This window comes from Phascolarctos cinereus, unplaced genomic scaffold, assembly GCF_003287225.1.
Source record: "Phascolarctos cinereus isolate Bilbo 61053 unplaced genomic scaffold, phaCin_HiC Scaffold_726;HRSCAF=1367, whole genome shotgun sequence".
NCBI lineage: Eukaryota > Metazoa > Chordata > Mammalia > Diprotodontia > Phascolarctidae > Phascolarctos > Phascolarctos cinereus.
The window spans coordinates 421,286,558-421,313,889 of NW_027556098.1; the positions used below are offsets into that span (position 1 = coordinate 421,286,558).

A 27,332-nucleotide genomic window follows, 5' to 3' on the forward strand; every position below is an offset into this window, starting at 1 on the left:
GAGTAAAAATTAGAAGACATTATACCATTTTTTGTCATTACTGTATAAGACATTGCCCCAGCCATGTACTGGCTGTGTGACTCTGGGCAAGTCAGGTTATCTCTCAAGGAAAAATTCTCTAAGTTATATGAGAGGGACAGACCTGCACTGGGTAAAGGGCATTACTGTACCTGAGAATTCCATCTGTTAAAAACATTGATGCTTAAGGAAGAAACATAATGTTCCCTATAACATCACATTGACTCTTTTCTGTAATGTATTGATTATCTGTGAGTGAATACATTTATACAGATAATCTGATCTTGGCCAGAAGCCTCCAATGAAAATGATCTTTTATTTAAAATATCCTCTGAGATACGGTCTTATCCTATCACTGTATTCCTTTCCATAGCCATTTCATCTTTATGAGTAGCCATAAACAAAAAAAAAATTAAAATGAAAAAAAATTAAAAATGAAATTAAAAATTTTTAAAAATTTAAAAAATGAATAGCCATAAACAGCATAAAAGTGAAAGTCAGAAATTTAGAAGGTATTGTTTCAAACATGTCCATTGCTTTTGCTGGCAGTGGAGACATGGACTATAATCTTTCCTCCTACCGTTGCCTTACACACTCTCCTACTGATTGAAAGAAGAAATTGTAAGTGAATGGTGGAGATGTACACAACAATGTATTCCCCCTATCCAGGGACAGGAGGATGGTGAAGTCTGCTGACATGGCCTGCTATTCTCTCTGCTCCTCTGAATAATGTCACTTCATCTAATTTTCACCATAGCTGGTCACTGGCTCTTCTGATCTTATCACTTCCATTTTCTTCCGTTCAGAGGCATCAGACAAACAAAATGAGTGGCCTACCAGCCCCAGCTCTACCACTGCCTCATATGGAATGGCATCCAAGGGAGCGTGCTGTCCTGATACTCCATCCCCCTTTCTTTTATGTCTACAACTTCCCTAAAGAAATCTTTCCAGGTTAAAGATCCAGAATTCCTTGACAATTGGTAGGCAGATATTTACTGGCTATTAGTTCTCTACGATAACATCTTTATAAGAATAGCAAGCAGATCCTGCCATAGGAGTTGCATTTTGGTTATGTTTAATACATACATACATACACGCATAGGTGTATATGCGTGTGTATGTATGTGTATGTAAATGTCCTTTTTTTTGTTTTCACTCTTTAATTCTGTCTCATTTTACTTTTCTTCACACACCCATTGAGAAGGTGACAAAATAAAACCTATTACACGTATGTATATTTACTTACAATAAATGACCACACTAGCTATGAAAGAAAGGGAGAAAAGAGGAGAGAAAAAAAAGAAAGAAAAAAGAGAGAGAGAAAGAGATAGAAAAAGGAAGAAGGAAGGAAGAGAAGAAGTAAGGAAAGAAGGAAGGTAGGAAGGATGAAAGAAAGGAGGGAGGAAGGAAAGGCAGGCAGGAAGTACAGAAGGAAGGATGGAGTAAAGGAAGGAAAGAAAGAAGGAAGGAAGGAGGAAAAAGAGGAAGGCAGGAAAGGAGGTAGGTAGGTAAAGAGAAAGAGAGGAAGGGAAGAAAAAGGAGGAAAGAAGGAAGGAAAGAAGGGAGACAGGGGTTATGGGAGGGAGGGATTACGGAGGATGGAAAGGAAGGAAGGAGGAAAGAAGAGATGAAAGAAAGAAAGAAAAAAGGAAGGAAGGAAGGAGAGAGGGAGGGAAGAAGGGAGGAAGAGAAATTTAAAAGGAAGAAGGGAAAAGAAAGAAAAAAAGGTTGAAGAAGGGAAGAAAATAGAAAGAAAAAAGAAAAGAAGGATGGGAAAGAAAGAAAAGAAAAGAAAAGAAAAGAAAAGAAAAGAAAAGAAAAGAAAAGAAAAGAAAAGAAAAAAAAAGAAAAGAAAAAAAGAAAAGAAAAGAAGGAAGAGAGGGAAGAGATAGAGAGGGAGAGAGGGAGGAGAAAAAAATAAAAGGAGATAATGGGGAAAAGTATTGCATTCAAACTCATTGTATCTTACCTGAATAAGACAAGTCTTCTTTCTGTTAGCTTCTACAGTCTGAGCTGTTCAAAGATGAATATTACTGAATTTCTACACCTTAGAAAAGATGTTCAGAATTTCTCAGTTCAAACTGTCCTACCAAAAAATTTTAAGCTTCCATTGTCATCTGCCCATCATAATTCTATTCTCCTTAGCTGGGAAACAAGTTTTCCCTCAATTTCCCCCATTATATTTGTAAATAAAGTTAGGCAGCATGTTTGATAGGATGGCCCGATATGCCAACTTCACTTTTACTAGATATTCTTTGCATTTCCCTGGGGACACTGTACCTGCTCTTCAGCCAAATGCAGAGAGGTAGAGATCATTGCACTGAGGTAATTTCCTCTGGGTAGCAAAAGACAAAATGCCAAATAAAGTCCTCTCAGGAGCGCTGGGGTGGAGTTGAAAAAAATTAATTAATGTGCTTGTGTGTGAAGATGTATTATGACTGTAGGATTCATTATCTCTCAGGTTCCCTCAAGAGAATCTAATAAAGCTCTTTCACACATTCTTGAAAAGATGGAAGAGGAGAGGTCCAAGTGTCCTGAGGAGTGTTTGGCTTGTGAGCTCGGTTAATATAGATATACTATGGTTATGGTTATGGCTTTGACTGAAATGTAGGCAAGAGAGCTTCACCAATTTTGTGTAAAATGTTTTAAAACACTTTGCTTTTTGCATCATATTCAGTTCCAAAGAATCCCTCATCACATTTTTGCCTTCCTTTACAGGAGAGAAACGAATTAAGGAAACCTACGATAAAGTAATGAAATCTGACAGATCAGGAAAAATTTGAAAGCCACAGATCCTCATCCTTCTACCACTAGGAAAGGGGTGTGCTCCACCCTGTCCCCTTTGTGTTCTCTGGTCTCTTACTCTCATCTTCTTTGACATTTGTCATTTGATCTTAGAGTAAAATATATTTTCTTACATTAATGTGAGTTGTTCTCCCGTTTTCTTTTTGTTATGACAAAAAGAGTTGCTATGAATATTCTCATCTCTATGTTACCTTCATTTCTGTAATTGATTTGTTTGAGGTATGTGTTCATTGATGTCTCTCAGCATCAAAAGTTACACACAATCTAGTGATTTTTCTTGAAAATTTTAAATTGATTTCCAAAAGGTTGGTTAGATTTGTAGCTCCACCAAAGTTGGATAAATATGTCTTTCTACTCCACCCCTATTCTTTCCAATATTGCCTTTTTGTTCACTTTTATCAACTTTAACTGATTTCATGTTTCGTCTAGAATTCATATGGTCATACATGTGACCCTGGGTAAGTCATTTAATTCTCAGTGCTCTAGGAATCTCTTTAATAGTATAAGTAATACAGAAGGGGCTGATTATGAGTAGGGGTGGGAGTAGGATTTTCTTACACTGCAGTTACATTAACCAATGAAGTGACAGTTCCATCCCAGTGCCTGTACTTGACATGAACAAGTCTGCCAATTTTTAGAGTATAATATAATACCAGATATTATGTGTTTTGCATAATTTTTTTCACATAACTATTAATTGGTGGTGTAACATATAGTTTATATCCTCATAAATCATTAGGAATTAAACCTACCAGGAATATGATATCCTTTTCTGGGTTTTCACATGTAACTGGGAAATAATACATACAGGAAATGGGGTATAGAAATCTATCCTGCCCTACAGGAAAATTGAAGGGTAAGGGGATAAGAGAAATGGGGGGAGACATAGAAGGAAAGGCAGATTAGAGGAAGGGGTATTCAGAACGCATGCCATCTTGGGATGGATGAGATGGGGAGAAAATTTGGAACTCAAAATTTTGTGGAAGTGAATGCTGAAAACTAAAAATAAATTAACAATAAAAAATAAATATAAATAAAAACTGATTAATACAATTAGTTCACTTTTATGGGTTTTAAAGAAACCTCACAACTTAGGGACATCTTAGAAGGACATGGGTTGAAATATATTGCTTTAGATATTCCTTTAATCTCTCAAACTGAGTCACTATTTGACTAATACATTGTGGAGATGGCTTTTTACATCAGTGATGTCAAACTCAAATTGAAATGGGAACCACTAAACTGCAGATAAGAATGCCTCTGGGCTGAATGTTGAATTAGAAAACTCTGTATTATACCATTATTTATGTCTGGTTGAATTTTTATTTGTTTTGTTGAATATTTACTCATTACATTTTAATCTGATTAGGTTGGCACTCTGGAATGTTGTTGACCGCATTGTGGCACATAACCCATATATTTTACACTTCTGATTTATATCATACATTTGTATTGATTCCTTGTAGATTTTTATTGTTCAACTTTAATCCATTGTCCAATCCTTAACTGATCTTCTTAGTTTAGCCTCATTAATTTTATTTATTTTTAAGAAAAGATTTGATAAATTAATTAAATGCCACCTCACCATGCTTAATGTTAATGTTAAGACCCTCTCATACCTTAATTACATTATAATTTCAATTTTTTAAAGTCACAATCATAATTTTGAGTTTAAATTATTCAGGTAAACCTGGTCATTAGAATAAGGTGAAAAGATCTTGAAACTGGAGAGACATTGCACAAGAATGATGGCCAGGTGTCCTAATAAAATTTGTTCACATTCTAAGGATTATGTGCAAAATATTAAACATGAGAATACCAACGTTTAGAAACAGATGTATTCCACAAATTGATGTGGCATTTCAGTAAAAGCTATGAGGAAGAAAAAACTGTTGGGGGTAGGGGTGAAGAGATTCCTTGGTTTTGGACTTGGCCTAGTTCCCCTCCCCTCCTTCCTTTTGGAGTAAAACCTTATGTTTTCTGAAGTATGTGGAGAATTCTGAACCTTTTATGTTTCCACGGGTGTCCTGGTGTTTTTCCCACATCTGCTGATGGTAATCCCTGTGTTGGACAGTTCCATGTAGACCAGATGAAGAAGTATGCATTCACAAGAATCACAACAAAGAAGTTACACTCTGCCTAAAGGGAACATCTCAAGCAACCTAGAAAGGGGACAAAAAGAACTTCTGAAAACCTGGAGCTGCATATTACCCACACGCTCCCTGTCTACTTCATCAGACCCTCATCCTGGATTCTGCATTTTCTTCTGGGAGAGCAAAAGGCCTCTGGCACATGAAGTGGCCTTCCTTTAGCAAACTTGTGGGAAGACGTTGACAAAAATCTCACAAAGTTGTCTGTTCTTGATGGTCTATGATATGTATTGTTTTAAGAAACTTCTAAATTAATAATATCACAATTATTTGAATATTTGAACTTAATCTCAGCTTAGAAGGATAGGTCACGTTGGGCATAGAAAACAATCACCTTTCCTTTTAAAAATCTTCAGCTACTTCCATTTATTTTTATTAATGAGAAGTAGTACTAAGTTAAGGTACCTACAGGGCATAGTGGTTAGAAAGCCAGACCTAGGGTCAGAAAGAATCACCTTCCTGAGTTCAAATCTGGCTTCAGACACTTACTAGCTATGTTAGCCTGAGCAAACCACTAAACCCTCTTTGACTCCATTTCCTAATCTGTACAATGAGCTGGAGAAGGAAATGGCAAACCACTCCAGTATCTTTGCCAAGAAAATCTCAAATGGGGTCACAGAGAGTCAAATAGAACTGAAAAACAGCTCACCAACAACAAAAACAAACTGATCACATAGTTTGAATGATATAGGACTCAACAATTCTATATCCTTCAGTTATATATATGATCACCAGACCTTATCATCTACTACTCTGCCATTGACCCCTTCAGGCTTTTCACACTGTCATCTGATATAACTTAAGGATGGTCTTGCCATTTACCTCACTTAGGATTTCTTAGTCTTCCATTTTCCTTCTTTCAGAACTTTATTTTATTCTCTGTCCCTCTAGATATAGTATAAATTCAAGAAAATGAACTATTTCCTTTTTATAATGTTTTTTATTTTATTTTTAATTTATGGAATAAAACAAGCATTTCTAGAACACAGTAGAATTTTTAAAACAAAATTGCATGGGGGTGGAGCCAAGATGGAGGAATGACAGCAGTGACTTGCTTGAGCTCTCCCCCAAGCCCCTCCAAATACTCATAAAAAATGGCTCTAAACAAATTCTAAAGCAGCAGAACCCGCAAAAAGGCAGATTGAAACAAATTTCCAGTCCAAGACAACCTGGATGAGTGATCAGAAAGGTATATAACACCTGCTGGCAGAGGAGCGCAGTGTGGCATAGGCACACATGCCCCAGCAAACCTGGAGCAGGCCTCAGAGGACTGAACTGTGGGCAGCTGTGGCAGTTTCCAGACTCCTCAATCCATGAATGCCAAAGACAACTTAGAAGGTCAGTGGGAAAAGTCTGTTTCTGCATTGCTGAAAGAGGAACAGTTCCCCAACAGCGTGGCCCCTGGGGGGGAAGCTGCCTCCTGAGTTTTCGGCCCATAGACTGAGGGGGAATTGAGTGGCTGAACAGAGAGGAATTGCAGGGATCTCTTTGCCAGTGCTGAAGCAGGAACCTGTGCTTGGATCTGGCTCACAGTTCTAGGCAGTGGTCCTGGGGTGAGGAGGAGTGTTGGCCTGGTGGAGCTTGTAGTGGCTGTGAAGAGAAACCCTCCTCACAGTTATAGGACAGAAAGGAGTACTTGTGGTCACAGGCCAGGAAAGGAGTAAACACCTCGCCCCTTATCATACCACCTTGGAAGAACTGAAAATTTACAGGTCCCTACAAGTATCTCTGAAAACAGCTGTACAAACCCAAAAGTCTTGGGACAGTACATTCTCCACATTGAAAGCAGACTCTTACCTTAACAAAGAGTTTAAAACTCAAATAATTGGCTGGGATCATGAGCAAGCAGTGCAAAAAGAGGCAGACTATATTATCTTACTTTGGTGAAAAGAAGATCAAAATATACAACCAGAAGAAGACAACAAAGTCAAAGCTCCTACATCCAAAGCCTCCAAGAAAAATATGAATCAGTCCCAGGCCTTGGAAGAGCTCAAAAGGGATTTTGAGAAGCAAGTAAGGAAGTAGAGGAAAAACTGGGAAGAGAAATGAGAGTGATGCAAGAAAATCATGAAAAACAAGTCAACAGCTTGCTAAAGGAGACCCAAAAAAATACTGAAGAAAATAACACCTTAAAAAATAGCCTAACCCAAATGGCAAAAGAGGTCCAAAAAGCCAATGAGGAGAAGAATGCCCTAAAAAGAAAAATTGGCCAAATGGAAAAGGAAGTCCAAAAGATTACTGAAGAAAATACTTCCTTAAAAATTAGAATAGAGCAATTGGAAGCTAGTGACTTTATGAGAAATCAAGACACTGTAAAACAAATCCAAAAGAATGAAAAATTAGAAAACAATGTGAAATATCTCATTGGAAAAACAACTGACCTGGAAAATAGATCCAGGAGAGAGAATTTAAAAATTATTGGACTATCTGAAAGCCATGATCAAAAAAAGAGCCTAGACATCATCTTTCAAGAAATTATCAAGGAAAACTGCCCTGATATTAGAACCAGAGGGCAAAATAGAAATTGAAAGAATCCACAGATCTCCTCCTGAAAGAGATCCCCAAAGGAAAACTCCTAGGAATATTGTAGCCAAATTCCAGAGTTCCCAGGTCAAGGAGAAAATATTACAAGCTGCCAGAAAGAAACAATTCAAGTGTGGTAGAAACACAATCAGGATAACACAAGATTTAGTGCTTCTACATTAAAGGACCACAGGGCATGGAATATAATATTCCGGAGGGCAAAGGAGGTAGGATTACAACCAAGAATCACCTACCCAGCAAAACTGAGTATAATCCTTCAGGGGGAAAAATGGTTATTCAATGAAATAGAGGACTTTCAAGCATTCTTGGTGAAAAGACCAGAGCTGAATAGAAAATTTGACTTTCAAATACAAATCTCAAGTGGAGCATGAAGAGGTAAAACAGGAAAGAGAAATCATAAGAGACTTATTAAGGTTGAACTGTTTACATTCCTGCATGGAAAGATGATATTTATAACTCCTGAGACCTTTGTCAGTATTAAGGTAGTTGGAGGAAAAAAATCATATGAATGTATAGATAGATAGATAGATACAGATAGATAGATAGATGGCACAAAATGAGTTGAAGATTAAGGGGTCAAATCTGGAGAATAAAATTAAGGGATAAGAGAGGATTATACTTGGAGAAGAAGAAGGGGAGAGGTAGAATGGGGTAAATTATCTCCCCCCAAAAAAACAGAAAAGAAAAATCTCTTGGAGTGGAAGGGATACAGGGGAAGGTGAGAGGGAATGAGTGAATCTTATTCTCATAGGATTTGATTTATGGAGGGAATAACATACCCATTGAATTGGGTATGGAAATCTGTCTTACCCTACAGGAATATAGGGGGAGAAGCAGATAAGAAAGCAGGGTGATAATAGAGAGGAGGGCAGATTGGGAAAGGGAGTAGTCAGAAGCAAATACTTCTGATGAGGGACAGGGTCAAAAGAAAGAATAGAATAAATGGGAGGGCAGGATAGGATTAAGGGAAATAGAGTTAGTTTTTCACATGTCTACTATGGAAATGTTTTGCATAACTGCACATGTATAACCTATATTGAGTTACTTGCCTTTTCAATGAGGGTGGGTGGGGAGGGAGGAAGGGAGAAAATTTGAAACCTAAAGTTTTAAAAACATTTGTTTAAAAAAATGTTTTCACATGCTACTGGGAAATAAGAAATGCAGGAAATGGGGTACAGAAGTCTATCCTGCCCTACAGGAAATTGAAGGGGAAGGGAATAAGAGAAGGGGGGAAGAGAAGGAAGATAGGGCAGACTAGGGGAAAGGATATTCAGAATGCATGCCGTATTGGGATTGGGGGAGGGGTGAGATGGGGTGAAAATTTGGGACTCAAAATCTTGTGGAAGTAAATATTGAAAACTAAAACTAAATAAATTTATATTAAAAAAAAAAGGATGAAGGACAAACAGCTAGCAGCAGCAACAACAATTACCCTTCCCTGACATAAATACTGTCTACTTGGTCAATGTCTTTATGGGGGCAGAGTCCAAGGAAAGTAGTAACTACTTGAAGAAAATCCTGTGTTGTCTTATCACCAAAAGAGCATGTCCCAAGGCTACCTCCCTTAACATTGGCCTAGCTAGTGAGGGACAGAAAACTCCTTAGGGCACTTTAATTGTTTTCCCCCTTGCCTGTGCAATTAATTGCAATTTCACTATTTTGCGGTATAGTCCAAGAGTGCTGGGAAGATCTCTCCCTATTTCCAAGATTGTGTGATAAGATCAATTCAAAGCAAATTCAGTTTTTGTTTCATCCCCAGTCCTATAGATAATAGATTTTTGTGCTCTGGGTAGGGATAGGGATGAGCCTTTCTATCCTAAGCTGACTGTCCCCATGAGCCAATCACTGCCCTAGAATCTCTGGGAACTAGAAAGTGGAAACACTCCTAACGTGCCTCAAAGACTGGGCCTTTTTGCATAAAAATAGAAAGCTCATGAGCCATCTTTGGAGCCAAATACTGGAGGGGATCAACATGGGTGCTGGCTCTTTTCTCTGCCCCTAAATCCCACCCCCACTAGCTGATCTTCCCTGTGCCCTACTATCATCCAGACAGCTGATGGAAAATAATCTCCAGTGCTGCATTCCTTCTAAGACCTCTGGGGATTGCTACCTAGTTTAGCTCCTCCACCCTCCCCCTTATCACCCGGGCCCATGCTACCTATGACCCACCCATGCCCTTCATCATTAGCTGGCCTCCATTCTGCCAGAATAGCTAATACAGGCCCAGCTCAAGACATAGACCTGAATAACATTCCATCTCATCTCCAGCATTCCCAAGACCTCTACTGACTTTAAGGAATATCCTTCAATAACCTCTTTGTGATTCACAAAAAATAATAAATAAATAAAAGATAATTGCACATGAAACTGCTAATCTATTATGTAAAACTTACTATTTCTTTTAAATATATAATAAAGATATGATGTAAATTTCTTTTTTTCTTCTCACTAACCCTAGAAATGGTTATCATTTGATATAAATAGGCATGTGCATATGTATGTATGTATGTATGTACATATGTATATATGCATACATATGCATACACACACACATATATATAGATATAGCTATAGATATAGCTATAGCTATAGATAGAGATAGAGATAGAGATAGAGATAGAGATAGAGATAGAGATAGAGATAGAGATAGAGATAGAGATAGAGACAGAGATAGAGATAGAGATAGAGATAGAGATAGAGATATGTAAAATCATTCTGTACATACTTCTATTTATTAGTTCTTTCTCTGGAGTCAGATGGTGACTTCCTTCATATGATCTTTGTAGTTACTTTGGGTATTTATAATACCTAAAATGACTTAGCCATTCAAAGTTGTTCTTAAAACTGTATTGCTATTGCTGCATATAATGTTCTCTTGGTTCTGCTCATTTTGCTTTTCATTGTTTCGTGCAAGTCTATCCATGTTCTTTCTAAAAACAATATCTCATGATTTCTTATAGCACAGTAGAATTCCATCAGGATCATATACCACAATTTGTTCAACCATTCCCCAACTGACAGGCACCCCTATAATTTCCAGTTCTTTTCCATCACAAAGAGAGCTGCTATAAATATTTTAGAACACATAGGTCCTTTTCCTTTTTCCCTAATCATCTTTAGAAATAGACCAAGTAGTGGTATTGGTGGATCAAAGGGTATAGGTAGGTTAATAATTCTTTGGATGTAATTCCAAATTGCTTTCCAAAATGATTGAATCAGTTCACAGTTTCACCAACAGTGAATTAGTGTATCAATTTTTCCATATGTCCGCCAACATTTGTCACTTTCCACTTTAACCATTTTAACCAATCTAATAGGTGTAAAATGATATCTCAAGGTTGTTTTAATTTCCATTTCACTAATCAACAAGGATTTAGATAATTTTTCATATCAATATAAATTATTTAGATTTCTCCATTAAAAATGGTCTGTTCATATCCTTTGACCATTTATCAATTGGGAAAAGATTTATATTATAGATTTGACATTATCTGAGAAACTAACTATAAAAGTTTCTACAGTTTTCTGTTTTCCTTCTGATTTTGCCTACATTTGTATTAATTATACAAAACTTTTTAATTCAATATACTCAAAATTATCCATTTTATACCTCACTCTGATCTCTATGGTTTATTCATAACCTCCTTGCCTGTTCATAAGAAGGATAAGTGATATATCCCATGGTGGTTATTTTTCAGATTTTCTTGGAATATCTTTATTTCTAGATCTTATATCCATTTTCACTGTGTTTTGGTAAGTGGTATAAGATTTTGGTCAATACCCAATTTCTGCCATACTGTTTTTCCAGTTTTCTTAACAATTTTTACCAAATAATGAATTCTTATCCCCAAAACTTAACTCTTTACACATATCAAATACAAGATTACTGTATTTACTTGCTAGTCTGTGATCTGTTTTTCTATTTCTTAACTAATACCAATACCTAACCAAAGATGGTTTTAGTAATTACTGCCTTATAATACAGTTTAATATCTGGTACTGCTAAACTTTTTTCCTTTACTTTTTTTTTTTTACTTTTTTACTTTTACTTTTTTTTTCATTATTTCCTTTGATATTCACTTTTTGTTCTTCCAAATAAATTTTATTTTTTTTCTAATTCAGTAACATATTTTTGGTAATTTAATTGGGATAGCACTGAATATGTAAATTAGTTAAGGTTAAATTGTCATTTTATTGTATTGGCAATGCCTACCTATGAACAATTAATGCTTTTCCTGTTTCTTTTTTTTTCTATTTGTATTCCCAGGGTTTGGCTCTGTGTTTGATTTATTGTAAGTGCTTAAAAGTCAGCTGCTTCCCCAGGGTCATGCTCTAGGAATAGGACTGGGGCCCCCGCACTTCTCTCTCACTGCAGACACAGACTTTTTCTACTGACCTTCTAAGTTGTCTTTGGCATTCATGGATTGAGAGGTCTGGAAACCACCACAGCTGCCCGAGATACTGACTAATCACTTTTCTACATGAAAGCCTTCCACTATTTGAAGTATAATGTCCTCTCTTATTTTTCTCTTTACTAGGCTGAGCAAAACATCTTCAGATGTATTAGGATTAACATTTCTTGTCATTCTGTTTATTAACTTCTGGATTAATTGCAACTTGTCCATGAACATAGTTTGGGTGTTAAGGTGAATGGATCAAACTAGGTTGGGGATAAGCAACAGGCCTTAAATCCCTTGGTGAGTTAGGAGAATATCTAAGCATGGGAAGATTTCACCTTAGAGAATATATGAATGAGAATGATTTGTTCCAATGGTTATGAAGGCAGCTTAAGCAGGCACTGTGAAGTGATTAGAGCTTGGTCAGACACCAAAAAAGACACCCAGGTCATCCATCCTGACTTCTGTCTTGCCACTGGACCTTTATGACTGGAGAAGGGAGTGAGGCGCATGACCTTGCGCAACTTTGCCTCATTTAAATCTTATTTATGCATAAGTCAAGACATCACTCAGCAATGAAGGGCAAGCAAGAACCCAGAAAAGAACATCATATTCCCTATGTATGATTTATGAGGATACAAGTTATATGTTGTGCCACCAATTAATAGTTATGTGAAAAAATTACATAAAACACATAATATCTGGTATTATATTATACTCTAAAAATTGGCAGACTTGTTCATGTCAAGTATAGGTACTGGGATGGACCTGTCATTTCGTTGGTTAACAGAACTGCAGTGCAAGAAAAATCCCCACTCCCCCCACTCCTAATCAGCCCCTTTTCTATTACTTATACTATTGAAGAGACTCCTAGAGCACTGAGAATTAAATGACTTACCCAGGGTCACACATATGACCATATGAATTCTAGACAAAACATGAAATCAGTTAAAGTTGATAAAAGTTGAAAACAGACAATATTGGAAAACTAGGGATGGGGTAGAAAGACATATTTATCCAACTTTGGTGGATATATTTATCCAACCTTTTGGAAATCAATTTAGAATTTTCAAGAAAAATCGCTAGATTGTGTGTAACTTCTGATGCTCAGAGACATTAATGGGCATATACCTCAAACACATCAATTACAGAAATGAAAGTACCATAGATATGAGAATATTCATATCAACTCTTTTTGTTATAACAAAAAGAAAATGGGAGAACAACTCATATTAATGTAAGAAGATGTATTTTACTCTAAGATGAAATGACAAATATCAAAGAAGATGAGAGTAAGAGACCAGAGACCAAAAAGGGAACAGGATGGAACACATTGCTTTCCTCTCAGTAGAAGGATGGGGAGCTGTGGTTTTCAAGGGCTTTCTAGCCTGTCACATGTCATTACTTCATTGGTAGGTTTCCCTAAATAGTTTCTCTCCTATAAAGAAAGGCAAATATGTGATGAGCGATTTTTTGGAATTGAATGTGATGTAAGAAGTAAAATATGTTTTAAAACATTTTACACAAAATTTGTGAAGCTCTCTTGCCTACATGTCAGTCAGAGCCATAACCATAGCCACAGGAGATCTGTATCAACTGAGCTAATAAGCCAAACGCTCCTCAGGAGACTTGGATCTCTCCTTTTCTACCTTTCTAAGGTTGTATGAAAGAGGTTTATTTGATTCTTTTGAGAGAACCTGAGAGATAATGAATCCTAAAGCCATGATACATATTCACACACATGCACATTAGCTAATATTTCTTGAACTCCATCCCAGCGCTCTTGAGAGGACTTCATTTACCACCTCGTCTTTTGCTACCCAGAGACAATTGCCTTAGTGCAATGATCTATGCCTCTCTGCATTTGGCTGAAGACAAGGACACTGCCCCCAAGGACATGCAAGGAATTTGTAGCAAAGGTGAAATTGGCCTATGGGGCAATCCTATCAAACATGCTTTCCAAATCCATCTTCAAATATAATGAGAAAAACTGAGGGAAAATATGTTTATCAAGCAAGGAGAATAGAATTATGATGGCCAGAGCACAATGGAAACACAATTTTCTGCCATTCCAGCCTGAGGTGGGGAAATTTTGGAGGTCTTTTCCATGGCATAGGGATTCAGTAACATCATCTTTGAGCAGCTCAGATTGTAGAAGCTAACAGGAAAGAGACTTGTTACATCATTCAGGTAAGATACAATGGGCTTGAATGGAATGCTTTTTTCGATTATACCCTTTTATTTGTTTTTTCCTCCTTCCCTCCCTCCCTTTCATCTTTTTTCCTTCTTTCTTTTCTTTTCTTTCTCTGTTCTTTCTCCCTCTCCAGCTTTCTCTTTTTCTTTTTTCTTTTTCTTCCATCCTTTTTTCTTTCTTTGCTTCTTCCTCATTCCTTCCCTCTCTCCCTTCTTTCTTTTTTTACTTCACTCTTTTATTTTTTTATTTCTTTCTTCATCCCTTCCTTCTTTCTTTCACTCTCTGTCTCTTTCTTTCTCTTCCATTCTTTTTCCTTTCCTCCCTCCTTTCCTTCCTTTTTTCTTCTCCCTTCCTTCCTCCCTACTTTTCTTCCTTCCTTCTTTCCTTTCTTTCAGAGACAGCTAATGTGGTCATTTAAGTGAATATACATATGTATAATTGGTTTTATTTTTGTCATCCTTTCAATGGATGGGGAGAAATTAAAAAATGAAAATAAAATATGATATATATACATGTTATTACATATGCCTATATATATATATATATGTATGTGCATACATATGTATGTATGTATATATTCAACATGACTAAAATGTGGCTCCTATTCCAGGACCTGCTTGCTATTCCTTTGAAGATGTTATCATAGAGAACTAATGGCCAAGAAATATCTGCCTACCAAATGTACCAAAGTCCTGGATCTTTCATTTTGAAATATTTCTATAGGGAAATAGTGGCCATAAGAGAAAAAAAAAAGATGTATCAGGACCATTTGCTCCCTTGGATGCCATTCCATACGAGACAAGAGTAGAGGTGGGAGTGACAGGCCACTCATTTTGCTTGTATGATGCCTTTGAATGGAAGAAAATTGAAGTGATAAGATCAGGAGATCCAATGACCTGTTATGGTGAAAATTAGATGAAATGAGATTATTCAGAGGAGCGGAGAGAATAGCAGGCCAGGTCAACAGACTTCACTATCCTCCTGTCCCTGGCTAGGGGGAATAAATTGTTGTATACATCTCCATCATTCACTTGCAATTTCTCCTTTCAGTCAGTGGGAGAGTGTGTGGAAGGTAATGGTAGGAAGAAAGATTATAGTCCATGTCTCCACTGCCAGCAAAAACAATGGACATGTTTGAAACAACATCTTTTAAATTTCTGACTTTCCTATCAATACTGTTTATAGCTATTCATGGAGATGAGATGGCCATGGGAAAAGAATACAAAGGTAGTATATGACCACATCTCAGAAGACTTTAAAAACAAAAGATCATTATTTTCATTGGTGGCTTCTGGTCTAGGTCACATTGTCTGTACTGATGTATTCATTCACATATAATTAATACATAACAAAAAAAAAGGCAGTTAATTAGTAACGTTATTTTCCTTCCTCAAGCATAAAGTTTTTTAATAGACAGAATTCCCGGGTGCAGAAATGTTTTTCACCATTGCAGGTCTGCATCTGTCATATAACTTTAAGAGAGTTTTTCCTTGAAAGGTAACCTGACTTGCCCAGGGTCACACAACCAGTAAATGACAGAGGCAATGTCATATACACTAACGATAAAAATGGAATAATATCTTCTATGCACAGTTTATCCTTCATAGTCACTGATTGATGAACTATTTAATTTCTCTTTGGCTCCCTAGGTCACTCACTGGAGTCTGAAAATGTCTAACTTTACCATCTCCATGACTGAATTTCTCCTTATGGGGTATTCTGACATCCAAGAGCCGCAGATCCTATATTCCTTGCTTTTCTTTCTCCTTTACTCAGCAGGATTGATGGGGGTCTCCTCATTGTTATCATCACCACCTTTGACAGGAGACTCCATACCCCCCATGTACTTTTTCCTTAAGAATCTGTCCATTGAGGATGCCTGATTTATATCAGTAACTGTTCCCCAGGCATTCATTAACTCCCTGGTGAAAACAGAAGCATCTCAGTTACTGGATGTGCAGCTCAGATATTCCTGATGGTTTTCATGGCATATGTTGAGTTCACTTTGCTCACTGTCATGGCCCGTGATCGTTATGTTGCCATATGCCACCCACTTCTCTATCCAGTGATCATGAGTCCCCGGGTCTGTATGAAGATGACTTTAACAGTCTTGTTCACTGGCCTTTTTTATTCAGGGTTCCACACCAGTTACACATTCAGATTATCTTTCTGCCAATCTAATGTGATCCACCAGTTCTTCTGTGACATCCCCTCTCTACTCAAGATCTCTTGCTCAGAGACATTCAGCAATATGTTATCCTTACTTGCCTCTACTGTGATAATTGCAGTTGGCTGCTTTGTCTTCATCACTACATCCATCAGCATATTTTCCACTGTGCTCCGATTTCCAGTGAAAGAAGACCAAAGAAAAACCTTCTCTACTTGTGTCCCTCACATCATTGTGGTTTCTTTGTTCCTTATTTCATCCTCATATGAGCACCTACAACCACCTTCATATTCTGGTTCCCTTAAAGATATAATCCTTTCAATATTCTATTCCATAATATCTCCCTTTCTGAACCCCATTACATACAGTCCATGGAACAAGCAGATAAAAGAGGCTGCAAGAACAGTAATGAAGAGAATGTTTTTGTTAAGGAATAAAGCATAGAGTATAAACCTTTACTAATGTTGAACCTAATTCATTCATAAATGAAAAATCCCATATTCATACATAGATATATACACACATGCATAAATATGTATTTATATTCACACATGTATGTTATTTTGTTGGTTTATGGGTTGCTAGTTCTATACGGGTGGTTACAGAGGAATCATTGGTCAAAATGAGCAAATAGTCCCTAGAATTAACTTTGATATTATCAATATCAGTACTTTTTTTTTTTTACCATTTTGAGGCATATTGAAGAATTCAAAATAATGTAATTCCCTGGCCCCTTAGGTGGACTTTGGCAACATTGCTAATGAGACATAAATGAGGAATTTATACCACAAATGGTTCAGAGGTTTCTTTTTCCAACTCAAATGTACACAGACAGTTCTTATCCTTTAGAGAAAGACAGAGTTCATCTCAACCTAAGGTTTCTAGGAGTACTCCCAGAGGTTAATAATATGTCTTTCCTTTTTTTAAATAACATTAATTTTTGGTATATGATTCTGATGGAATGCTATTGCACCATAACAAATGATAAGTTCAATGATGTTACAACACCATGGGAAGTCTTGCATATATTACTATTTGTGTCTAATGGTAGCTATCTCTAGGGCAAGGGGGAAGGAAGAAAAAAAGGGAAAAAAAAGAAAAGAAGAAAGTGGTTATAATTTTATTACATATTTTAAAAAATAGCAAGTCATACATAAAAGATTTGAAATTTCATTTGTAATCATTTTAATCATACCTTGTCATGAAAATTCTTGCTTTATTTCATAAATTAAAAAATGAATAAATTCAAAAAATAAAGTAACACTCCCAATTAATCATATGTATATGCACACACAAACACACACAATAGATTGCATGGCATAGAGATCCACAGTTGGTTTTACCCTCTATGCTCTTCTTTGTTTTTTTAACCTTTTCTCCATTTTCATGGCCATTTACCTAGTGCACACTCTCCCTAAAACTTCTGGGTTATTTTAATGCTCTCTTAATTGGTTTCCAGGACTGAGGGTTTCCTTCCTCAAGAATCCATCCTCTATTCATCACACAGTTGTCAAATTTCTATATATAAGGAACATGCCTTACCATGTCACTCTCCTGCTCAGAAAGCTTTAATAACTCCCTGTTGCCTCTGGGATTACATGCAAGCCACAATAAGTAGCCTAGATGTGAAACAGTAAGTGGAAGAACATCAAAATAATCAGAAAAGCAATAAAATAACTAAAAGTTTAAAAAGAAATAAGGATAGATGTTAGAAAACAAGTGGTGGATTCAGAGAAAAAATAAAAAGGTGAATGATAAGAGTATTTTGGACCAATGTTAGTAGGTTTTTTTGAAAAGCAAATGACTGATTTGAAACACAGGAAGTGAATATAGAAGAAAAATTATGTCAAAATCAAAAGGAACAAGATGGGAGAATGAGTGACTTAATGAGTGAGCAAAAATAATTTCTTAAGCACTTACAATAAGCCAAACACTGAGTCAAACCCTGGGAATTCAAATAGAAAAAAAAGGAAACAGGAGAAATATGAATTGTTCATGGGTAGGCAGGGCCAGTATAGTAACAATGGCAATTTTACTTTAACTAATTTGTATATTCAATGCCATCCTAATTAAATTACCAAATATATTTTAATTGGTTAGAAAAAATAATAACAAAATTAATTTGGAAGAACAAAAAGTCCAGAATATCAAAGAAAATGATAAAAAAGTAAAGAACAAAGTTTAACAGATCTTAAACTGCATTATACGGCAGTAATTATCAAAGGTATTTAGTACTAGATAAGATATAGAAAAGTAGATCAGTGGAACAGAGTACACACACAACTCACAGCAGCAAATACATATAGTAACCTTGTGTTTGACATATGTAAAGAGTCAAGTTTTGGGCATAAGAATTTATCATTTGGTAAAAAATTATTAAGAAAATTGTAAAACAGTATGACAGAAATTGGGGAATGACCAAAATCTTATACCATTTACCAAGATAAGATCAAAATGGATAAAAGACCTTGAAATAAAGATATTACAAGAAATCTAAAGAACATGAAATGTATTACTTCTCAGACTTATGAATAGGCAAACAATTTATGATATACAGAGCAGAGTGAGATGTAAAATGGATAATTTTGATTACATTAAATTGAAAAGGTTCTGTACAAGTAACACAAATGTAGTCAACAATAGAAGAAAAGCAGAAAATTGGGGAAATATTTTATAGCCGGTTTCTCAGATAAAGGTCTCATGTCTCAAATATGTAAAGAACTTTGGCAAATCTATAAGAATACAAGTCTTTCCACAATTGATAAATAGTTGGTGAAATGATATGAACAGGTAGTTTTTCTTTTTTTAAATTAATTTATTTTGATTTATCAACAATCACTTCCATAAGCTTATGAGTTTAAAAATTTCCCCCGCTTCCTCCCCATAACCTTCCCCAAGACAGCACACAATCCCATATAGCCTATACATTTACATTTACATTAAACATATTTTCACATTAGTGATATTATAGGTAAGAATTAGAACCAATAGGAGGAACCATCTGAAAGAGGAAACAAAACTCAACAGAAGAAAAAAAATAGCAAATGATATGCTTCAATATGTGTTCAAACTGCATAATTCTTTCTTTGGATGTGGATAGCATTTTCCATCATGTGGCCTTTGGAGATGTCTTAGATCCTTGTATTGCTGGGAAGGGTTAAGTTTATCAATATTAGTCATCGCACAACATGACTGTTATTGTGTACAATGTTCTCTCGGTTCTGCTCACTTCATTCAGCATTAGACCATAGAAGTCTTTCCAGGTTTTTCTGAAGTCAGCCTGTTCACCATTTCTTATAGCACAATAGCATTCCATTACATTCACATACTACAACTTGTTCAGCCACTCCCCAATTGATGGGCATCCTCTCAATTTCCGATTCTTTGCCACTACAAGAAGAGCTGCTGTGAATATTTTTGTCCATGTGGGTCCTTTTCCCATTTGTATGATCTCTTTGGGATATAGCCCTAGAAGTGCTATTGCTGGGTGATAGCCCTTTGGACATAGTTGCAAATTGCTCTCCAAATTGGTTGGATCATTTCACAACTCCAGAAACAATGTATTAGTGTTCCAATTTTCCCACATATTCTCCAACATTTATCATTTTCTTATTTTGTCATCTTGGCCAATCTTATAGGCGTGATGTGGTACCTCAGAGTTGTTTGATTTGCATTTCTCTAATCAATAGCGATTTAGAACATTTTTTTCATATGACTATAGATGGCTTTAATTTCTTCATCTGAGAACTGCCTGTTCATATCCTTTGACCATTTATCAACTGGGGAATGACTTGTATTCTTATAAATTTTACTTAATTCTCTATATATTTTAGAAATGAGGTCTTTATCAGAGACAGTGGTTGTAAAAATTCTTTCCCAATTTTCTACCTTCCTTCTAATCTTAGTTGCATTGGTTTTATTTGTGCAAAAACTTTGCAATTTAATGTAATCAAAGTTATCCATTTTGCTTTTTATAATGTTCTCTGTCTCCTGTTTGGTCATGAATTCTTCTGTTCTCCATAAATGTGATAGGTAAACTATTCCTTGCTTCCCCAGTTTGCTTACAGCATCAGCCTTTATATCTAAATCATGAACCCATTTTGACTTTATTTTGGTATATGGTGGGAGATTTATAATCTATATCTAAATCTGTAAGAACACAAGTCTTTCCCCAATTGAGAAATAGTTGTCAAATGATATGAACAGGTGGTTTTTAATGAAGGAATTTTAAAAATTATATTCATTTGAAAAATGCTCTAAGTCATTATTGATTAATGGAATGCATATTAAAACAACTTTGAGATATAATTTTACACCTACCTGATAGATAAAAATGATGGAAATGAAAGTGACAAGTATTGGAGGGGATGTGGAAAAATTCAGACACTAATTCACTGTTGGTGGAACTATGAACTGATCCAACCATTCTGGAGAGCAATCTGTATTTATGCCCAAAGAGTTATTAAAGTGCCTATACCCTTTGACCCAGCAATGCCACCTACTAGGTCTATTTCCAAAGATTATTAGGCAAAAAGGAAAAAACATGTATGTTCTAAAATATTTGTAGCAGCTCTTTTTCTGATTACAAAGAATTGGAAATTCTGAGGGTGCCTGTCAGTTGGGGAATGGTTGAACAAATTATGGTATATGATTCTGATGGAATATTACTGTGTTATAAGAAATGGTGAGTTATTGGTTTTAGGGGAAAAAACAGATATATTTGCGTGAAAAAATGAGGAGAACCAAGAGAACTTTGCATACAGTAACTGCAACAATGTTTTAAGAAGAACTTTGAGTGGTAAGTCATTTAAACTATTATTAATACCAAATTAACTCCAAAGATCATATGAAGGAAGACACTATCTCCATCCAGAGAAAGAAATGATAAATAGAAGTATGTGCAGAATGATTTTACACTTACACACACACACAAACACACACACATTTGTGTTAAATAGTAGCCATGTCTAGGGTCAGGGGGAAGAAAAAAATTACATTGTAACTTTGATAGTATATATTTACATATTTATTTAAAATAAATGGTAAGTTTGCATAATAGATTTTCTGTTTCGTGTGTAATTATCTTTTAAAAATTCTACTGTGTTACAGAAATGCTTGTTTTATTCCACTGAATTAAAAATAAAATAAAGGAAAAAAATTTTTAAAAGGAACCAGTTCATTCTCTTGAGGAGCTTACACTTTGAGCACAGGGACAAAGCATAAAGTAAAGTTCTGACACCGGATGAGTAGAAGACTCAGTAAGGAGTATATAGAGCTGTTGAGTTCTATCTCATTCAAACTATGCAATCAGTTTGTTTTTGTTAGTGGTGAGCTGTTTTTCAGTTCTATCTGACTCTGTGTGACCTCATTTGAGGTTGTCTTGGCAAAGGTATTGGAATGATGCATCCTTTCCTTCTCCAGCTCATTTTGAAGATGAGGAAACTGAGGCAAACAGAGTGACTTGCTCAGGGTCACATTGCTAGTAAGTGTCTGAGGCCAGACATGAACTCAGGAAGGTGAGTTTTCCAGACCCTGTCCCTGGCTTTTTGTCTACTGTGCCACAAAGCTGCTCTAACTTAGGATGATTCCTCATTAATAAGAAATATATGGAAACAGCTGAAAAAAATTTTAAAGCAAAGGATTGTTTTCTATGACCAAAATGACATATCCTTTTAGATGGAGATTAAATTCAAATATTCAAATGAGTCTGTGTTATCATTAATTTAGAAAGTTCTTAAAACAGTACATATTGTAGCCCATCAAAGCCAGATGATCTTGTGAAATTCTTGTCTATGTCTCACAAGCTTCCTGAAGGAGGGCCACTTAATGCGCTATAGGCCTTTTACTGTCTCAGAAGTAAATGCAGTGTCCAGGATGAGGATCTACTGAAGTAGATCCAGGTTTTTAGAAGTCCTTTTTGTCCCTGTCTAGGTTGCTTGAGATGTTCCCTTTAGGCATAGTGTAACTTCTTTGCTGTGATTCTTGTGATTGCGAACATCTTCATCTGGTCTCTCTGTAACTGTCCAACATAGGTACTACCATCAGCTGATAAGGGGAAGACACTTGGACACCTATGGAAACATGAGAAGTCCAGAATTCTCCACATCATTCAGAAAAGAGAAGTTTTTACTCCAGTCAAAAGGGAGGAAGTGAGGAGAACTAGGTCAAGTCCAAAACCAAGGAATCTCTTAACCCTTTCTCCCAACAGTTAGTTTTCCCTAATGACTTTTATGGAAATGCCCCACCAATTTTTGGAATGCCTCTGATTCTAAACTTTGATATTCTCAGGTTTAATATTATGTACATAATCTTCAGGATGTGAACAAATTTTCTTAGTACATCTGAATGCCCTTCTTGTGCAATGTCCATTCCAGTTTGAAAGACTTTTCTCCTTTAGTCTGACCAGGCATGATTGAATAATTTAAACTCGAAGTTATGATCCAGATATTTAAAATTTAATCTAAAATTTAAGGTATCAAAAAGTCTTAACATTAACGTTAAGTGTGGTGAGGTAACAATTGATCTGTCTACCAATTCTTCTCTAAAATATAAAGCTGATGTAGCTAAAATAAGAAAATCAGTAAAGGATTGGACAGTGGACAAAAGTTGAACAATAAAAATCTTCAGGGAATCGATACAAATATATGATATAAAGCAGAAGTGTAAAACGTGGGCTACAGGCCACCATATGGTCAACAACATTCCTGAGTGCCAGCCTAATCAGATTAAAATGTAGTTAGGAAACATTCAACAAAACAAATAAAAATTCAAAAGAACATAGATAATGTTAATATGTGGTTTTCTAATTCAATATGCAGCCCACAGGTATCCTCATATGTAGTTTATTGGCACTCATTCCAATTTGAATTTGCCACCACTGATGTAAAAATCCAGGCCCACAATATATTATATTTTAGTCAAATTATTAGTGAAATACATTGCCAAATTTGAGAGACTGAAGGAATATCTGTAGCAAAATATTTCAACCAAAGTGCCTCTGTGGTGTCTCTAAAGGGTTAGGTGTCTTTAAAACTCCTAAAAAGTAGACTAATCACTTTTCTCCATGAAAGCCTTCCACTATTTGAAGTGCAATGCCCACTCTTAGTTTTCTCTGTACTAGGCTAAACAACTCATCTTCATATGACTTGGGATTAACATTTCTTGTCATCCTTTTTATTATCCTCTGGATTTATTGCTACTTGTCCATGACCTTAGTATAGGGTTTATAGGGTGTTAAGGGAGAGCAGGTACTGCTGATGTGAGGGTGTATTAAGCCCTTTTCAGATGTGCTCATCTACCTTTGGTGTCTACCTGTCCCCCAACTTTTAGCTGTGGCTCCAAGAAGGTGTAGCATGCACATTGGCCACACCCTGGTAAAACCATCTTGGTACATGGGTCAAACTAGGTTTATGAATTAGGAGCATGGGAAGATTTCCCCTGGCAGAATGGATGAGTGAGAACACTTTGTTCCAGTGGACGTGAGGGCAGCTGAAGCAGGCACTGTGAACCACTTAGAGCTTGGTCAAACACCAAAGAAGATGCCAATGTAATCATTATATCCTGGGCCATCTCCTGTCATCTTGACTTTCATCATGGACTTCTTAGACTCTGGAAGAGAGAATGAGGCTGACGACCTTGTGCACTCTGTTTAACTTAAATCTGATTCATGTGCAAGTGAAGACATCATTCCATGATGGATGAGCAATAACCCAGAAAATGACTCATATTACTAACATGTTCAATTACTAATAGTTTATGAGGTAATGAGATACATTTTGTTCCAGCAATCAATAGTTTTCTGAAAAATACATAAAACACAGAAATTCCATAAAAAACCACATTACATGTTAAAAATTAGCAGACTTGTTCCAGAAAAGGGACTGTGATGGACCTGTGATTTCACTGGTTAACATAACTGCTTCATAAAGGAAATTCCTCCCCATTGCTAATCAGTCCCTTCTCTGTGACTTATACTGTTAAAGAACCTCCTAGCGCACTGAGAGTTAAATGAATTACCAGGGCCTCATATACCTCCATGTGGATTATAAATAGAATATGAAATCAGTTAAGATTGATGAAAGTTGAAAAATGTCAATATTGGAAAAGCTTGGGCGGGGGGGGAAGGTAGACACATTTATCCATCTTTGGTGTGGCTACAAATATAGCTAATCTTTTGGAAATCAATTTAGAATTTTCCAGAAAAATCACTGGATTGTGTGTAACTTTTAATATTAAGGGGCATATGCACACACACAAATCAGATACATCAATTACAGAATTAACATAATTGATTATTTCAATAACAAAATTAAAAATCATATTATATCAATAAACGTAGAAAAGGCTTTTGACAAAATACATCATTTATTCCTATTTTTAAAAAGTACTTGAAATTCAAATGGATTTTTCCTTCAAATGAAAAGAAACACCTACATGAAACCATCAGCAAGCATTATTTGTAATGAAGTCTTTCTATTAAGATCAAAAGTGAAACAAGAATGCCCATTATCACCAATATTATTCAATATTGTATTTGAATTGGTAGCAATAGTGATAAGAAAAGAAAAATAACTTAAAGAAGTAGAATGGACAATGAAGTAATAAAACTATCTCTTTTTGTAGACAATATGGTGATGTATTTGGAAAATCCTACAGATTCAACTAAAAAGCCAGTTGCACCAATTAATAATTTTATCCAAGTAGCAGGATATAAAATAAACCCACATAAATCATCAGTATTTCTATATATCAACAAGAACACCCTACAAGAAGAGATAGTAAGAGATGTCCTATTTAAAATAATCATAGACAGCATAAAATAGCTGGGATTATGCCTGCCAAGACAAACGTAAGAACAACATGAACATAATTACAAAACACTTTTTATACTAGTGAAGTCAGATATTAATAATTGGGAAAATATCATTTGTGGGTGGGCAGAGCCAATATAATAAAAATGATAATTCTACCTAAACTAATCTACTTATTCAATGACATCCTAAATTGAGTGACCAAAAAATTATTTTTGACCTAGGAAAAATAAAAACAAAATTCATTTATGAGAACAAAAGGACAAGATTATGAATGAATTAATGAAAAAATGTAAAGGAAGGAGGTTTATCAGTACCAGATCTTAAGTATTATGAGGCAGTAATCATCAGAACAATCCTGCACTTCCTAACAAATAAAAGGGTGGATCAGTAGAACAGAGTAGATGCACAATATAGTAGTAAATGATGATGGTAACTTTGTGTTTGACAAATATAAAGATATAAGCTTGTGCAATAAGAATTCACTATTTGGTAAAAAAAAAAATTATTGGAAGAAATGGAAAGTGGTTTGGCAGAAATTGGATTCAGACCAACATCTTACACAATTTACTAAGACAAGGTTAAAATGGATACATTACTTATATACAAAGGGAGATATTGTAAGTAAATTAGAAGGCCATTAGATATTACCTATCAGACTTATGGGATAAATGAAGAATGTATGAATAAATAAGAGACAGAGAGCATTATGAGATGTAAAATGGATAATTTTGATTACATTAAATTTTTTAAATAAAGTTTGTACAAATAAAACCAATGTCACCAGGATTAGAAGGAAAGCAGAAAATCAGGCAAAAAATGTATAGACAGTTTTTCAGATAAAGGTCTTATATCTCAAATATGTAGAGAACTTTGTCAAATCTATAAGAATAGGAGTCATCCCTCAATTGATAAATTGTCAAAGGATATGAACAGGCAGTTTTTTTTAATTAAAAAAATCAAAGCTACATATAGTTATATGAAAAAATGTCATAAATCATTATTGATTAGAGAAATGCAAATTAAAATAACTTTGAGGTATCATCTCACACCTATCAGATTGGCTAAAATGATAGAAGGGGGAAATGACAAATGTTGGAGTGGAAAAGTTGGGACACTCATGCACTGTTGGTGGAACTGTGAACTGGTCCAACCATTTTGGAGAATAATCTGAAATTATTCCCAAAGAGTTATAAAACTATGTATGCCCTCTTCCCCAGCAATACCACTATTAAGTCTGCTTCCCACAGCAACAAGGAACAAAGGAAAAGAACCCATGTGTTCTAAAATATTTATAGCTGCACTTTTTGTGGTGGCAAAGAATTGGAAATTAAGTGCATACCTATCAGTTGGGGAATGGCTAAACAAATTCTGCAATATGATTATGATGGAATACTGTGTGCTGTAAGAAGTTATGAGCAGGTTGATTTTAGAAAAACATGGAAAGATCACATAAAATAATGAAGAGTGAAATGACCAGAATCAAGAGATCATAGTATACAATAACAGCAATGTTGTTCAAAGAATAACTGTCAGCAACTAAATTATTATGAGTATTATAAATATTCAAATCAGCAACAAAGGACCTATGAAGGAAGATGCTCTCCACCTCCAGAGAAAGAACTAATAAATAGAAATATGCATAGCATGGTTTTTCACATTATACATACATGTGTTTGTGTCATGAAGTTGCCTTCTCTAGTGAGGGGTGGAGAAGAAGGGAGGGATACTGTTTGAAAGTTAAAATGTAACCAAAAAATAATTAAATTCAATTAAAAATTAAAATTGTAAATAAAAAAATTGATAAATTGATGGTATTACACATAAATGTAAGCATTTGCATTTAAGGCCAGCTTTGTAGGATGCTTTAGAGCATAAACACTATTCACTTATAAAATATTCAGATATTGCTTTTGATTTTCCTCATATATGGTTGCAAGACCAGATGTAGCAGCTGATGTCATTCAGGGTCTCCTTTCCTCCACTTTTTAAAAGTGTATTTATTTTTAATTTAGTTCCATAATAAAATAAAAAAGATGATTACATATGAAACTGCAGATCTATTATGTAAAATTTGCTATTCCTTTCAAATATATAACAGTTATCATGTAAATTTCTTTTTTTCCCCTTTTATTCTTCCCTTCCCCTATGCCCTAGAGATGGCTACCATTAGAAATAAAGGGGTGTGCGTGTGTGTGTGTGTGTGTGTGTGTATACACACACATATAAAAAAATCATTCTCTCCAT

At 35.5% G+C, this 27,332-nt stretch overlaps 1 pseudogene; it reads left to right on the forward strand.

Moving 5' to 3' along the window:
- Nucleotides 1-15,778: 15,778 nt before the first annotated feature.
- Nucleotides 15,779-16,719, forward strand: LOC110219834 (olfactory receptor 14C36-like; annotated as a pseudogene).
- Nucleotides 16,720-27,332: the final 10,613 nt, after the last annotated feature.